Genomic DNA, 12,035 nt, shown 5'->3' with positions numbered 1-12,035 from the left:
GGTAGGTAACGAAGAAGTAATGATAGTAATGCTGGTTTCATGGCATTGCTATGTTTTGCTTTCCTTTTTCCTCCCACCCCTTTTTCTACATGTCTCACATGTTTTAGGTCATAACTCATAAAACTGCCTTTACCTGTGCCACACTTTTATGTCCACTAGTGTTTTCATCATCAGACCTGCATATTGTCAGCATGACTATGAACAAAATGGAAGAAATAAGATCCTGATATTTAATAACTGAAGGATAAAAAAACCACAAAAAAGCCCCCCAAAACAAACAAAAACAAAAAACCCCACAAAACCAAACAAGACCAGCCAAACAAACAAAACAAAACCCCACAATTTCTGCATACATCGGTAAAAATAAATGTAGGATAAATACTTTTGCAACCTTGCCTTTTCAGCACTTTAAATTAAAGGGACAAATCCTTGTGTGGAAAAATTTAACATATACCGATTGAAATCAATGGAGCTACACAGATTTAAAGCAATTTGGTATCTGGCCCTCTATTGGAAATGCTAGATTAAATTGAAAAGATATGTACTTGAGATCAGTTCATTTCAAAGCATGCCTTTCACTGGGGAATCTATAATGACCCTGAAAAAATCTGAAATACTCCCCAAATTGTGATTTGTGCAAAGGAAAAAAAATACTACTTCATAGCTTTACACTGCTTTTACCTAGGAAGATATACTTGAAGTAGTTTTCAAAACGATTGAAGCAAATCTGACAATTTATCATAATTGAAAGTGTCTCAGGAAAATGTCTTGGAGGCTCAATTTCCTGCTGAGAAAGGGAATGTCAGTGTTGTCACTGACCTGTGGCTGTAAGAGGCACATGATCAAGACTTATTAATTACAACATTAAATGCCAAATATATGAGATACCATAGACATTTTATTGGATGTGGGAACTAATCAACTTGCTACTGAAGTAATTCAATTCTGTGCAGGTTTATTATTCAAGCACTTTAAAGCTCAAGGAATGACAGCTGATATATATGAGGGAAAACTAAGAGAGACAGCAATAGTTCCTTTTAATTGTATTTATTGTATTGGATAAAAGTGATATACAGCTTTCTTTTTTGGTTTTGAAGTGATTTGTCTCATGCTTAATTATCACTTAAGTATTAATGACCAGAACAGAAAAATAACTTTCATCCTGAAAAACACAGTTGTCTCCAGAGAACTTCTCTTCTGCAGGCACCAAGTAAGTGGGCTGCAAGGCAAAAGTGCCACCAGTAGCTCCAAGTTGGCCAGCTCCAGTGCCTACAATCTTCCAGGGCACAGCTTGGGCTAACTTGCCTTGCTGAGCAAGGAAGCTGTTGAGGTGAAGCATGTCCCCTCAGTGCCATCATAGGCAGCAGCTGCCCAGGTTGTGTTCCCCCTGATGGAGACACCCCCAGGCTGGGGTCTCAAGGCAGGAGCTGAGCAGTAAAATGTTGTCTCACTGTGCTTCGTAAAAAGTGGGATCATGCTTTTGCCTCCTTGAACTAAAAAAAATTCTTTAGCTAGATTTATATTTGACTGCCCAGGCAACAGCACTGTCTGCTGTTTGAACCAGTCAGCCTGGCAAGCTAGAAGACCCTTGTCAGTTGAAACCATGTTTTCCACAGTATTTGTGGTGAAGCACTTGGGAATGCATTAGTTACCAATGAGAAAAACCTACTAAATTATATTCCTCTGCAAGTACAAAGATAACTTCTTAGTGGAGAACAGATGACTATTTCAGTAGGACAGGATTCTTAATGGTAGATTTTTCTTTCACAGAAATGCATTACATGGCACGTGTGAGAAACTGTGCAACTTAGTGAAAATGGAAGGACACTCATGTTCTTAAATGATGAAATAGATGGGGCTAGACAGTCTCTTCACAGATTATGCGTCTCCTTTGAATGGGAATATTATGGCTTTAGAATAGACTAAACAAGACAAATTGATGCTTCCTCAGTTCTCAGGGATTGGATAGTTATGATTTGAATTCATTTGAAAATATTTTGTTTGCACTTTAAGTTTGAAAAGAAGATATGTCCTTGGCTTGGGAATGAAACTTAACAGGAGAATATGCATCTACTTAGTCTTTAAGACTGAAATTTTATGCAAAATTTGTTTTGTGAGTTTTGCTTTTGAATTTGAAATGCAGACTTCATTTCTGTTTACCCTCAGTTCAGTCATTCTTAAACATATTGCTAAAAGTATTAAAACTATTGTAACAAAATCAATTTGGAGTTTTAAAGTAACTTGAAAATACCCTGTTGTTATTTCTCCAGTATGGTAGTAGAAGGGCTGAAGTTGATTTGTTTGTTTTAACATAGTAGTGGTTTTTGTTTGTTTTTTTAGGTTTTGGTTTGGTTTCTTTTGTTTTGTTTTGTTTTGTTTTGTTGAGATTTTTGGGGGTTTTTGTTTGTTTGGGTTTTCTGGTTTTGTTGTGGTTGGTTTGGTTTTCTTTTGTGTGTGGGGTTTTGTTTGTTTATTTGTTTGTTCTTCCCCATATTACTGCTGTTCAGCTCTATTAAAATAGAATGTCCATTTTTCTGTTGCCCAAAGATTTTTCTAAAAAAAAGATGTGATATTTGTTGATCTGGTTTCACTATTTTTAAACTGGTTTGGATATTAACACCTCTTTGAAACATTTACACTCCTTCCTGTGCTTACAATGGGTAAACAACTCATTCCTTGTGTTAGTATCTAAACTCTTAAATGTAAATTGGGTAGGAGTTCGAAAATAAGACAGGTATGTACAGCAGCATTTAAGGTTGCATAAAATCCTTGTGACAGTTAAGTCATATGCTTGCACAGCTTAGCAGTGTTAGAGGGAAAACTAGAGCATGATTAGCAAATTATTTTTTAACTTCTTTTTATAGGTGGTTTAACCAGAGGAAATAAGGAAGAAGTGCTTGCATAATTAGATAAGCATTTCACTTGTAGCTAATGTGATAAACACAGCGATATCAGCTAAATTTTGAGTTGGAATTTTAGGCAGCATGCTAGCAAGGGGAAGCATGCCTACAGGGATATTTCTGTTACTCATTCCTAATGGAGCTTCACTTAGATAAGGCAATGGATGTCATCTTCATAAGGTGCCTTCTGGCCAGAGCTAGCAATAAAAATACACAATAGATTTAATGTGGCTTGGCTGTCCTCTGACCAGCAAGTTATTCTGCCAGTTTGCTATTGGCAGGGGCAGAGAGTACACTGAGATTCTTCAGCCGTGCTCTTAGGTCTTTTATTACCATAGTGTTAGGCAGTGGGCATAAGTTGGGCTGTAAATGACCCACTGAACCTATGAAAATGCAGAACAGAATAATCATGGTGAAAGCATGGATACTACCAGAAATGTAAGCCAGGTTACACTAAATTAGAATTTAAAAATATATTCATAAACACATTTTTGGCAGTGATAATTTAATGTGTTAACCTTAAGGATATGATTATCTATGCTCCAAGATTTTTCTACTTCATGGTGTCACATTCAAATAATTTTTAGACAAGGGCCGTACTGGTAGGCTGATGATAGTCATATGGAAATCCTGTTCGTATCAAGTAAAAGTTTGGTTTGTGGTTTACAATAGCAGTTTAGTGTGTGAGAAGTTCTTTTTAAATACGAAACTTCATTGAAATCTACAGCTGACTGTTATACAGTACCTTATGCATATAAAATATTTTTCCCTTTTGTTGAAATGAAGGTGGAGGGAATGTGAAGGACTCCGGTGCCAATGGGAGCACTATGGTGTGAGCTGGACCAGGACCACTGTCCTCCACTCAGGAGGTGCACTTTTCAAATAGGTACACAGCCATACTATTCTGGAAATATATACAACTTTCTGTCTTTCATTAAGAGAGCTGAAAGAGATCAAGAAGGTGACAAGTTCTAGTACCACTTGCAGATTTTTAAACAAGACAGAAATATTGATGATATTAGCATGCAGCATTATTGCTGTAGTCATGTATGGGTGAAGCAGATTACTGGAGAATTTAATCTCTAAAAATATGTAGCAGGAAATTTTTTAGATTCTATTCATCAGCAAATAATAGGTAAATCACAAATGAATTTGAATGAAGAAGACAGACCGGGGTCACTCATCTAAGGAGTGCAATCCAAAATGCTTCTGTAAGACCAGAATCAGAACAAACATATACAGATTTCTGTTTCAGACAGTGTTAATTTCCTTTTAAATTGAAATGAAATTATTTCCAATTTATGCTGGTGATGTCTTGAGCAGGTTTGTGCCTATTTGCATACCTGGTTTACAAGAAGTGTATTTCTCCTCTGGGCCAAATGTTGTACTCCCTGTAAAACAAAGGTTATGGCACTAACACAAACTACTTCCTTGAGGCCAAATTCTACCCACAGTTTCTTGAATGCAAATTACTGGCATTACACATGGGTAACTGAAAGCTGAATTTACCCTTGAGTGCTCAGTTCAGTTAAAATTATTTTGCAGCTTCCCTGCTGATGGCTAAGAAATCATCCAACCACAGTAGTATAGCTACCTTTTATTCAGTATTCCCTTAACAAATGTAACATAAGGGTTGCTTATAAATATACATGCTTTAGTTTAAAATTGCTGATGAAATTCACTGCTTTACATACTACAGGTATAGTGAAAGGAATATCTGAAAGCTCATAATTAAGTATTCCTTTTGTTCAGACAATGCAAAGTGGACTAATTTTTCAGACAGATAGATATTGTATCTGAGTTGTTTTCAGAAATTTTTCACACAATTGTGACTGGTTTATGGCAGGGCTATACTAATTAGTATTCTTGATCTTCATCATTATTTCTGATGCATCGTCATGTGCTTCAGATCCAATCCTGCCTTGCTCTGAGCACAAATAATTGAACACCCCACTGTAAATCCTTTCTAATTAGGTTATTCTTGTCTTTTAATCTCTTACTCTGAGAGCCATTAACGATTTTGAACTGAGACATGTATAATTTGTAATAATTTATTTTATCTGACTTTAAAAGACAATTTGTTTTCCTTTTAATATTTATCAACCCTGTTTGGATTTAAGACTGTGCACTAAATGCCAAAGGTGAAGACAATTTTCATTATATTATGCAGTTCTTAACCTGATACTGAAGCATTCATCTGCAAAGTGTATGATGCCTCCCATAAATGAATGAAAAACAAAACAACAAACAAAAAAAAGGAAAAAAAACAAAAACAACCAACCAACCAACAACAACAACAAACATACCAAACCAAAACTACAAAAGCCTGCCCAACAAATCTGGAGGGCTTAGATGTCAATGGTGATAGTATGTTCATATGTTTTCTAATTGCAATACTACTGTACCAAATACCATACTTTGTGTTATTCTCTTGTCTATTTGAACTGGTAGATTGAGCCTAATTTTCCACAATGAAATGTTGCAGATTATTGGAAACTTCTTGAATTTAAGCTTTCAGAGATCATTGTGGACTACAGGTTAAATCAAATCAAGCTGCTTTCAGTGTACTTAGTTTGGTTAATTATGCAGAAATTTGTTTTAGCAGACAATGATAGTGAATTCCTTCAGTTATGTATCAGAACATGATCAGGTTGTTAGATGCTCCTCTACAATGTGAAATATATATACAACAGTCAAGTACAGTTTCAAATCCCAGTACATTCATTATATGTTCTAAAAAGCTTTATAGAATTATTATTAGTGGTAGTAGTAGCAGTTGTTGTTGTTTTTGTTTTTGTCAACCCATACGTATAAATGGAAAACCAGGCATGCTTTGAAAATTTCTAGAAGACAGTTGTCAACAAAGAAAAGAAGTAACATTCTTTATTGGTGTACATTATTTTACTCCCTAAGCTCTATAGAAACCCTGGGGAAGTCACTATATTTCATGTCACTTCTTCCTCTATGTCTAAAAACTCTTCACTTCCAACACTTGCTATTTTGCTGTCCCCTGGAAACAGCCATTAACACTGCTACAGTGTCCTGCAGTGCATTATGTATTGCCTTGCCTCTAGAGTGTGTAGGGGATGTTACTGTGTTTCAAACTGAGTTTCAGTTAATCAGCCATTTATGGTAAGATAGGGGTGTTCAGCAAAGTTGAATAAATACCCTGAATATGGATGGTCCACTACTAAAATGAACTGCAGAGCGATCTTCATAGAAGTGGTAGAATCAGCCACCTAGTGATTGTTTATGAACGGCTTGGTTACATCTAAGTGTAGTTTGTTGTTGTTGTTGCAGTTAAAGACAACAAAGGAAAAGAAGTTTCAGATGGTTTATTTAGTCTTCTGCTCTGCACAGCCAGACAAATACATGCCCACAAAACTTTGAGAGCTACCAAGGGTGTGAGTTCACATAAACCAGCACTTAAACATATGTTCAGTCCCACTAGACTTCAAGTACATACTGAGAGCTCATTGTTTTGGGAAGGATGAGCAGTTTTCTGTTGCAGTTACCCATCACTTCTTGGAAAGGATAATTTTACACAGCAGTCAAGTAGATTGGATGAATCTAGAGCAACTTGAGAAAAATAGCATCAAAACTAACTAGAAGATATGACATAATAACTTCCTTATGTCTGTCTGTTGATTGATTTGTGACCAACGTAGTAGTCTTCAAAAATCTCAATTAAGTAGAAAATAAATACCTTGTAAACAGGTATGTGCTGGTTTAGATATTTACACTATGTGCAAAACCAAATTTAACTCTAAAGGGAAACAGCTTTTTCTAACAAATGTAAATTTTTTTCTTTTGCCATAGCAAGTTTGTCAAGACTTGTCCTGGACTAAATTCCCAATGTTGGTGACTTCACAATTGGCTTTGAACTAACGTGAGTTTGAATAGTACGTGGAGCTGTGACTATGCCAAGGGCACTGCTGGTGGGGCCCTGGGGCGGAGGTGGTGCAGTGCCCTCCCTCCCTGACCAGCCTTGTCCCACATCCCCCAGCAAGGTGAGCAAGCTGTGCAGTGCAGAGGATAGTGGCAGGGACAGTCACAGCCCAGCCACCCCAGCTGCTGTCTGGGACTGAAGGGACTGTCCCCTACTGAAGGGACACTGCTCCTCCTGGCTGGTGTTCAGCCAGGGGGAGCAGTGTCCCTTCAGTAGGGGACTGGCTGGATCCAAGTTAAAATGCAGCTCTAGAGCCAAGGGGCATCAAGTGCATGGGGGACCTGAATGAGTCTTATCCTTGGACTTAGCTATTTTTCACAAAGCCTTCTCCAAGGTTACACTGGTATGCCATGCCAGAGAACAGCCTGATCGCTCCATTTTTTTTCCTGTTGGCCAAAATAATATTGGGTATCAGGTGCCTTCCTGCTGGCTCTGTGAACCTGTACAGTGTGATGATCCATCTCTGACCACAAACCCTCTTCACTGCAGGAAGTGCTACTCACTAGGCAGTAGAAAACTATATTCAAATGACTTTCTGTGCTGGGAAAGGGTGGGGAAAATGTGTTTGTGGGAGAATAAATGGATCTGTCCATTACTCTGCTGCTTCGCTCTCAATGATAACCACAAACCAGAAACTGTCCCTCATCCCAAATCCATGTTATTGCAGGCTTTCACTGTATCTATTCCTTCAAATTCCAAATCTTACTGGAGTTACTGAGAGAAGTTGAAACAAAAGTCAAAAAGGCTTTTTCTTATCAACAGGGGAGCCTGATAATAATTCTGGTTCATTGGGGTGAGGAGATGGACCACATATCGACATAACCCCAACTGAATACCCCAGTACTGGAGAACTGCCATGAACTTTGAGGAAGACAGGATGTGTTCTTCATGCTTGACCATCCAGAGAAATTGAGAAGTGCTTGTGACATCAACTTATTTTCAGCCCTTCCAGCACATCTGCATGCACCAGCAGGGCACAATGCTTCCACTGTCACCACATTGATTATACTTTCCCTTTCCCTCTCCATCCAGTCCTATTTGCCTACGTGGCAGACACTCTTCTGAGGACAGAAGTCCTCTTTTAAAAGGCAGATTTTACCCTACTTGAAATCTAGGAAGAGGCTTAACTGCTACCCTCCATGCTCTGTCTCCCAAGAAAGAAAACAAGTTGCATTCTGAAAATACTGTTTCATTTGTTGTTGTTGTTTGTTTTTTGTTTTTGTTTTTTTTTTCCCTGGGAGGTTCACTCATGTTAAAATCCTCTGGTTTAACGGTTGTCTTTGTTCAGAGCTTAGTGTCTAAATTTTCTGGAAATAAGCAGAAAGACCATTCTTGAAAATGGGAAGAAAGGTGGCTTAAAAAGTATACATTAATAACCTAGAGTCTTTTTTTTATTAACTTCATATTTGAGGAAAAAATCTTATGACTTATGTCAGGATCTTTTGTTCACTTAATGAATTTTTCAAGGTATTAAAATAATTTGTGCAATGTGATGCCTATTAAGCCAGCAGGTGAGGATGAAAATAGAATATAATTTCAATTAATATCCCATCTGAAACAAAAAGAACATTCTTAAAGATTAAAAAAAAGTCTTCACTGATTCAAGAAAGAACCTCATCTTTGCTGGAAAATAAAGCATATGACATGGCAACAACAGCTCCATAGAACAGAGAGTGGGAAGTATGTTGAAGAACAGTCTTTACATTTAACACTTCAAAAAATGAACCTCAGTGAAGCTACCAGGCAGCCTTGCTCCTTTGGTATACTCACACTTACAATACGTATGTGAGGATATATGTGCGTGTATATATGACTATACCTCTACTCCTCATTTTACTAATTTCTATGGGTGCTATGATTACAGACCAGGAGGAGATTAAGCCTCAGAGCACAGCCACATGGTGACTTTAAGCAAGTTTACTTTGGAAGTGTTAAATATGTGAAGTGATCTTCAATATATGCAAATTAAAAGCTTCTGGGAGTACTGTGCGTGCAATGAAAAGAAAATATAGCCTTCTGCAGATGGAAAAAGCAAGCTTATTAGGAATTAATAACTCTCTGAGTCCTAGGGAAATAAGAGAAAATGGTGCATCTAATTCTTACTATAGCAAAATGTAATTAACAGGAAGGTCAGAGGGCAAGGACACAGTATGCAATTAAGTCTTCCTCAATCTTGTGCTACACAGGTAAACACAATACAAGTTTAATAATGAACTAATCCTCTGGTACCTAGTGCACATTGCACATTTTTAGAACTCTCATTTACATGAACTCTGTTGGAATCTTATTTCTTTCTGTACCATGTTTTGCAGTTTTATAAAGAAAATTTAGGAACACTCTAAAGATGTTTTCCTCACTCCTATCTTCAGGTTCCCTCTGATTGCCCTGCCACTAAAGCATTACTACGGTTCCTTTTTCTGCATGTTACTTGAAATTTAGTGCTAATGCAGATAAGGCAAAGCTGTAACGAGGCTGCTGCTAACATGTGAAAGCTGTGCTTTGAAGTGATAGTGTAATGAATACCTATGTTAGTTACTGTTGGACACATTCTTTACCTTTCAGATGTCTATTTTAGGAGGTGATACTCTTTTTTTTTTCTTTTGAGATAGTGTCCAGGATACTTGGTTGAGGGTATAGTATTCATTACATGCTTGTTCACAAATGCATAGTGGGGATAGATTAAGTGCTGATCATGCTCTGAGCAGGAGGTTGGTATATGTGACCTCCCAGTGTCTCTTCCAAACTGAATTAATCTACAAATTTAAGATTTGCATGCAGAACTCTGCATTAGTTTTTTACAGTTCTTTTTGAGAAACAAAACATTTCAGCTAGATATTGGATTTCACCTGTGGTATATTCACGTTCTCATAAGTGCTCTGTTTATTATTTGTGCCCCTCTGCCACAGCTTTACTTTCTCTTGTCTCATTTTCTGTCAAGAGCTTCCAGACTTGCCCTTGATTTCTGCCTCATAGCAAATCTGACTAAGACCCACTTCCCTGTCTGCTTTTGCTTTCCAAACTCTTTTTCATCTATGGCTCTGAGCCCAGGGAGCAATTCATAAAATGCTGCAAACCATAACACAGGCTGTGGCACCTAGCAGTCACTGAAATGGGATGAAGTTTTACACAAATAATACCAGCAGAAGTGACTGTGCTGCAAACTTACCTTTCTAGGCTGCATGAGCTAAGATTTATGCAAAAGGGCTCTCTAGACTTGGAAACGTCAAGAAGCATATCAAAAGGGCAAATTCATACACTAAATCATCCTCTAATCCCTCATGTCAGATCTCCCAACCTTATACTGTGGATAACTGTGAATGACAAGATAGCACCTAATCTGAAAACTGTGTAGTCAGATTAAGGATGAGTGCAAAATTGATCTGGTTCATCTTTTTTGTCATCACTATAGAAGGGCCTTGCCATAAATGTTACAGGATTTTTTTTTTTTTCATGAGCAGGATTCTTTGTGATCAAAAAGAAGGCTGAAGTAAAGGGTCAATGCCCTTGTCCCAAACAATTTCTGAAAATCCAAACTGCGATACCTAAAAAAAAAAAAAAAAAAGACCAAAAAACAACAACAACAACAACAAAAAAAAAAGTAGGGGGACAAGTACATTATCTAATTAGAAAATTAGAGCAGAGATTATGATTTTGCCAAAATATAATGTTTGTTTCTTGGGCTTTTGACCTGTAACTTTTGAGTAACAGGAAGCAATCCATTTGAAAACTAGTGGAATTCCTGTTCAGTCTAAATCCTCCTGGGATTGGCATAAAAAGCCTTTGCAGAAAACAATTTTGGTCTCAATTAAGATAGAAACAAGGGCTGAAGAAGAAAGTTATTTTTGTATCCTTTGGAAAACATAAGTCTGAAACACAGGTATTACATCTTTTTTGTCCAGATGTGTGAGATGAAGGTACCAGAAGAATGAGTGTGAGATATCAGCTTGCTCTGCCCTGCCTCACCCCCAAATCCTGACCCCCTTTTTCCAAAGGCTGCGTTGTGAGCTGAAGAAATGAACAGCCGACGCACTAACCAGTAAGGGGGAGTGCAGAGGGTGAATTCAGGTTATCCTTTGAGAAAAGGGCACAACGACTGTGTGCGACACAGTGACTGGTGCCATGGCCATCATTCTCGCAGCCTCACACCTGTCTATGCTGCCTCGGCTTTGGTGGGCGCACTCAGCTTCTGCTTTCCTGGTTACCGAACAGGGCCGGTGCGGGACGCTGCCGGTGAGGCTGTGGAAGCCGCAGGGATCCGCATGGCAGCCTGGAGAATACGGTCCTAATTAGGCAACAGCTCTGTAAAATGTTCCTTTCTTCTTCAGCTTTAAAACTCATTTACCTTTTCCATATGTGTCAAAACATGTCAGATATTACGGGCGTGATCTCTTGAGATCATGCTAATTCGTGACTCTCTTAATCTTACATCTCTTTTTTATTGAATGATTGTGGTATGTTTTATACTCATTTTTTTGCTCACTTGCTTTCTTTGGTATATGTTGAGGTTATGTTTGTTTTCAGGGATATGACTATATTTTGTCTGACAGAAAATAAGTGGTTAGTTTGAAATACCTGTTATTCTGTGCTTCCCCCCTTTCTCCTAGAGTAAAATAGGGAGGTAGAAGATGATAGTACTGCAATGCTTGTATTGACAGTGGAAAGAGTACAGATATTTTTGGTTCACTAAATACTGCATGCAAAAAGGAGAAAAATAATTCCAAATGAATCAGAAGTAATTTACAAACATAATTATAGTAAAATTATTATGAGCTTGAGCAACCCTACAAAACATAGTACAGACATATTCAGTATTTTCAAATGAATATGTGAAAATATTTTCTTGAACTTGTGGATTTGATGGGGAGAATGACTTTCCTTAATATTAATAACCTCCACATAGCTGCATGAAACAAATGGTGATAGGGGAAGAAGCCTTACCTATGCTTGGTAGTGCATGTATTGAGATTGATGTTTACAGTTCTTTAGAACTATATTAATTTTATGGATGAAATCTTGTATTTTTTTTTCTTTTTCTTTCCCCTTTATGTTGGTAGTTGCAATTTAATATCATCACCTAAGTGCTCCTGAACTTAGGTTTTTTCTTGCAAAACTCATAGCTGAAGAATGATGGTGATAACCTGACCAAGTTTTTAATTTCTGCACACAAGCAAAGCTTGGTTTCAGCC

Source organism: Streptopelia decaocto (assembly GCF_964273445.1).
Source record: "Streptopelia decaocto genome assembly, chromosome: 1".
NCBI classification, from domain to species: Eukaryota; Metazoa; Chordata; class Aves; order Columbiformes; family Columbidae; genus Streptopelia; species Streptopelia decaocto.
The sequence above is the reverse complement of the archived record's forward strand: the minus strand, read 5'-3'. Positions refer to the sequence as shown.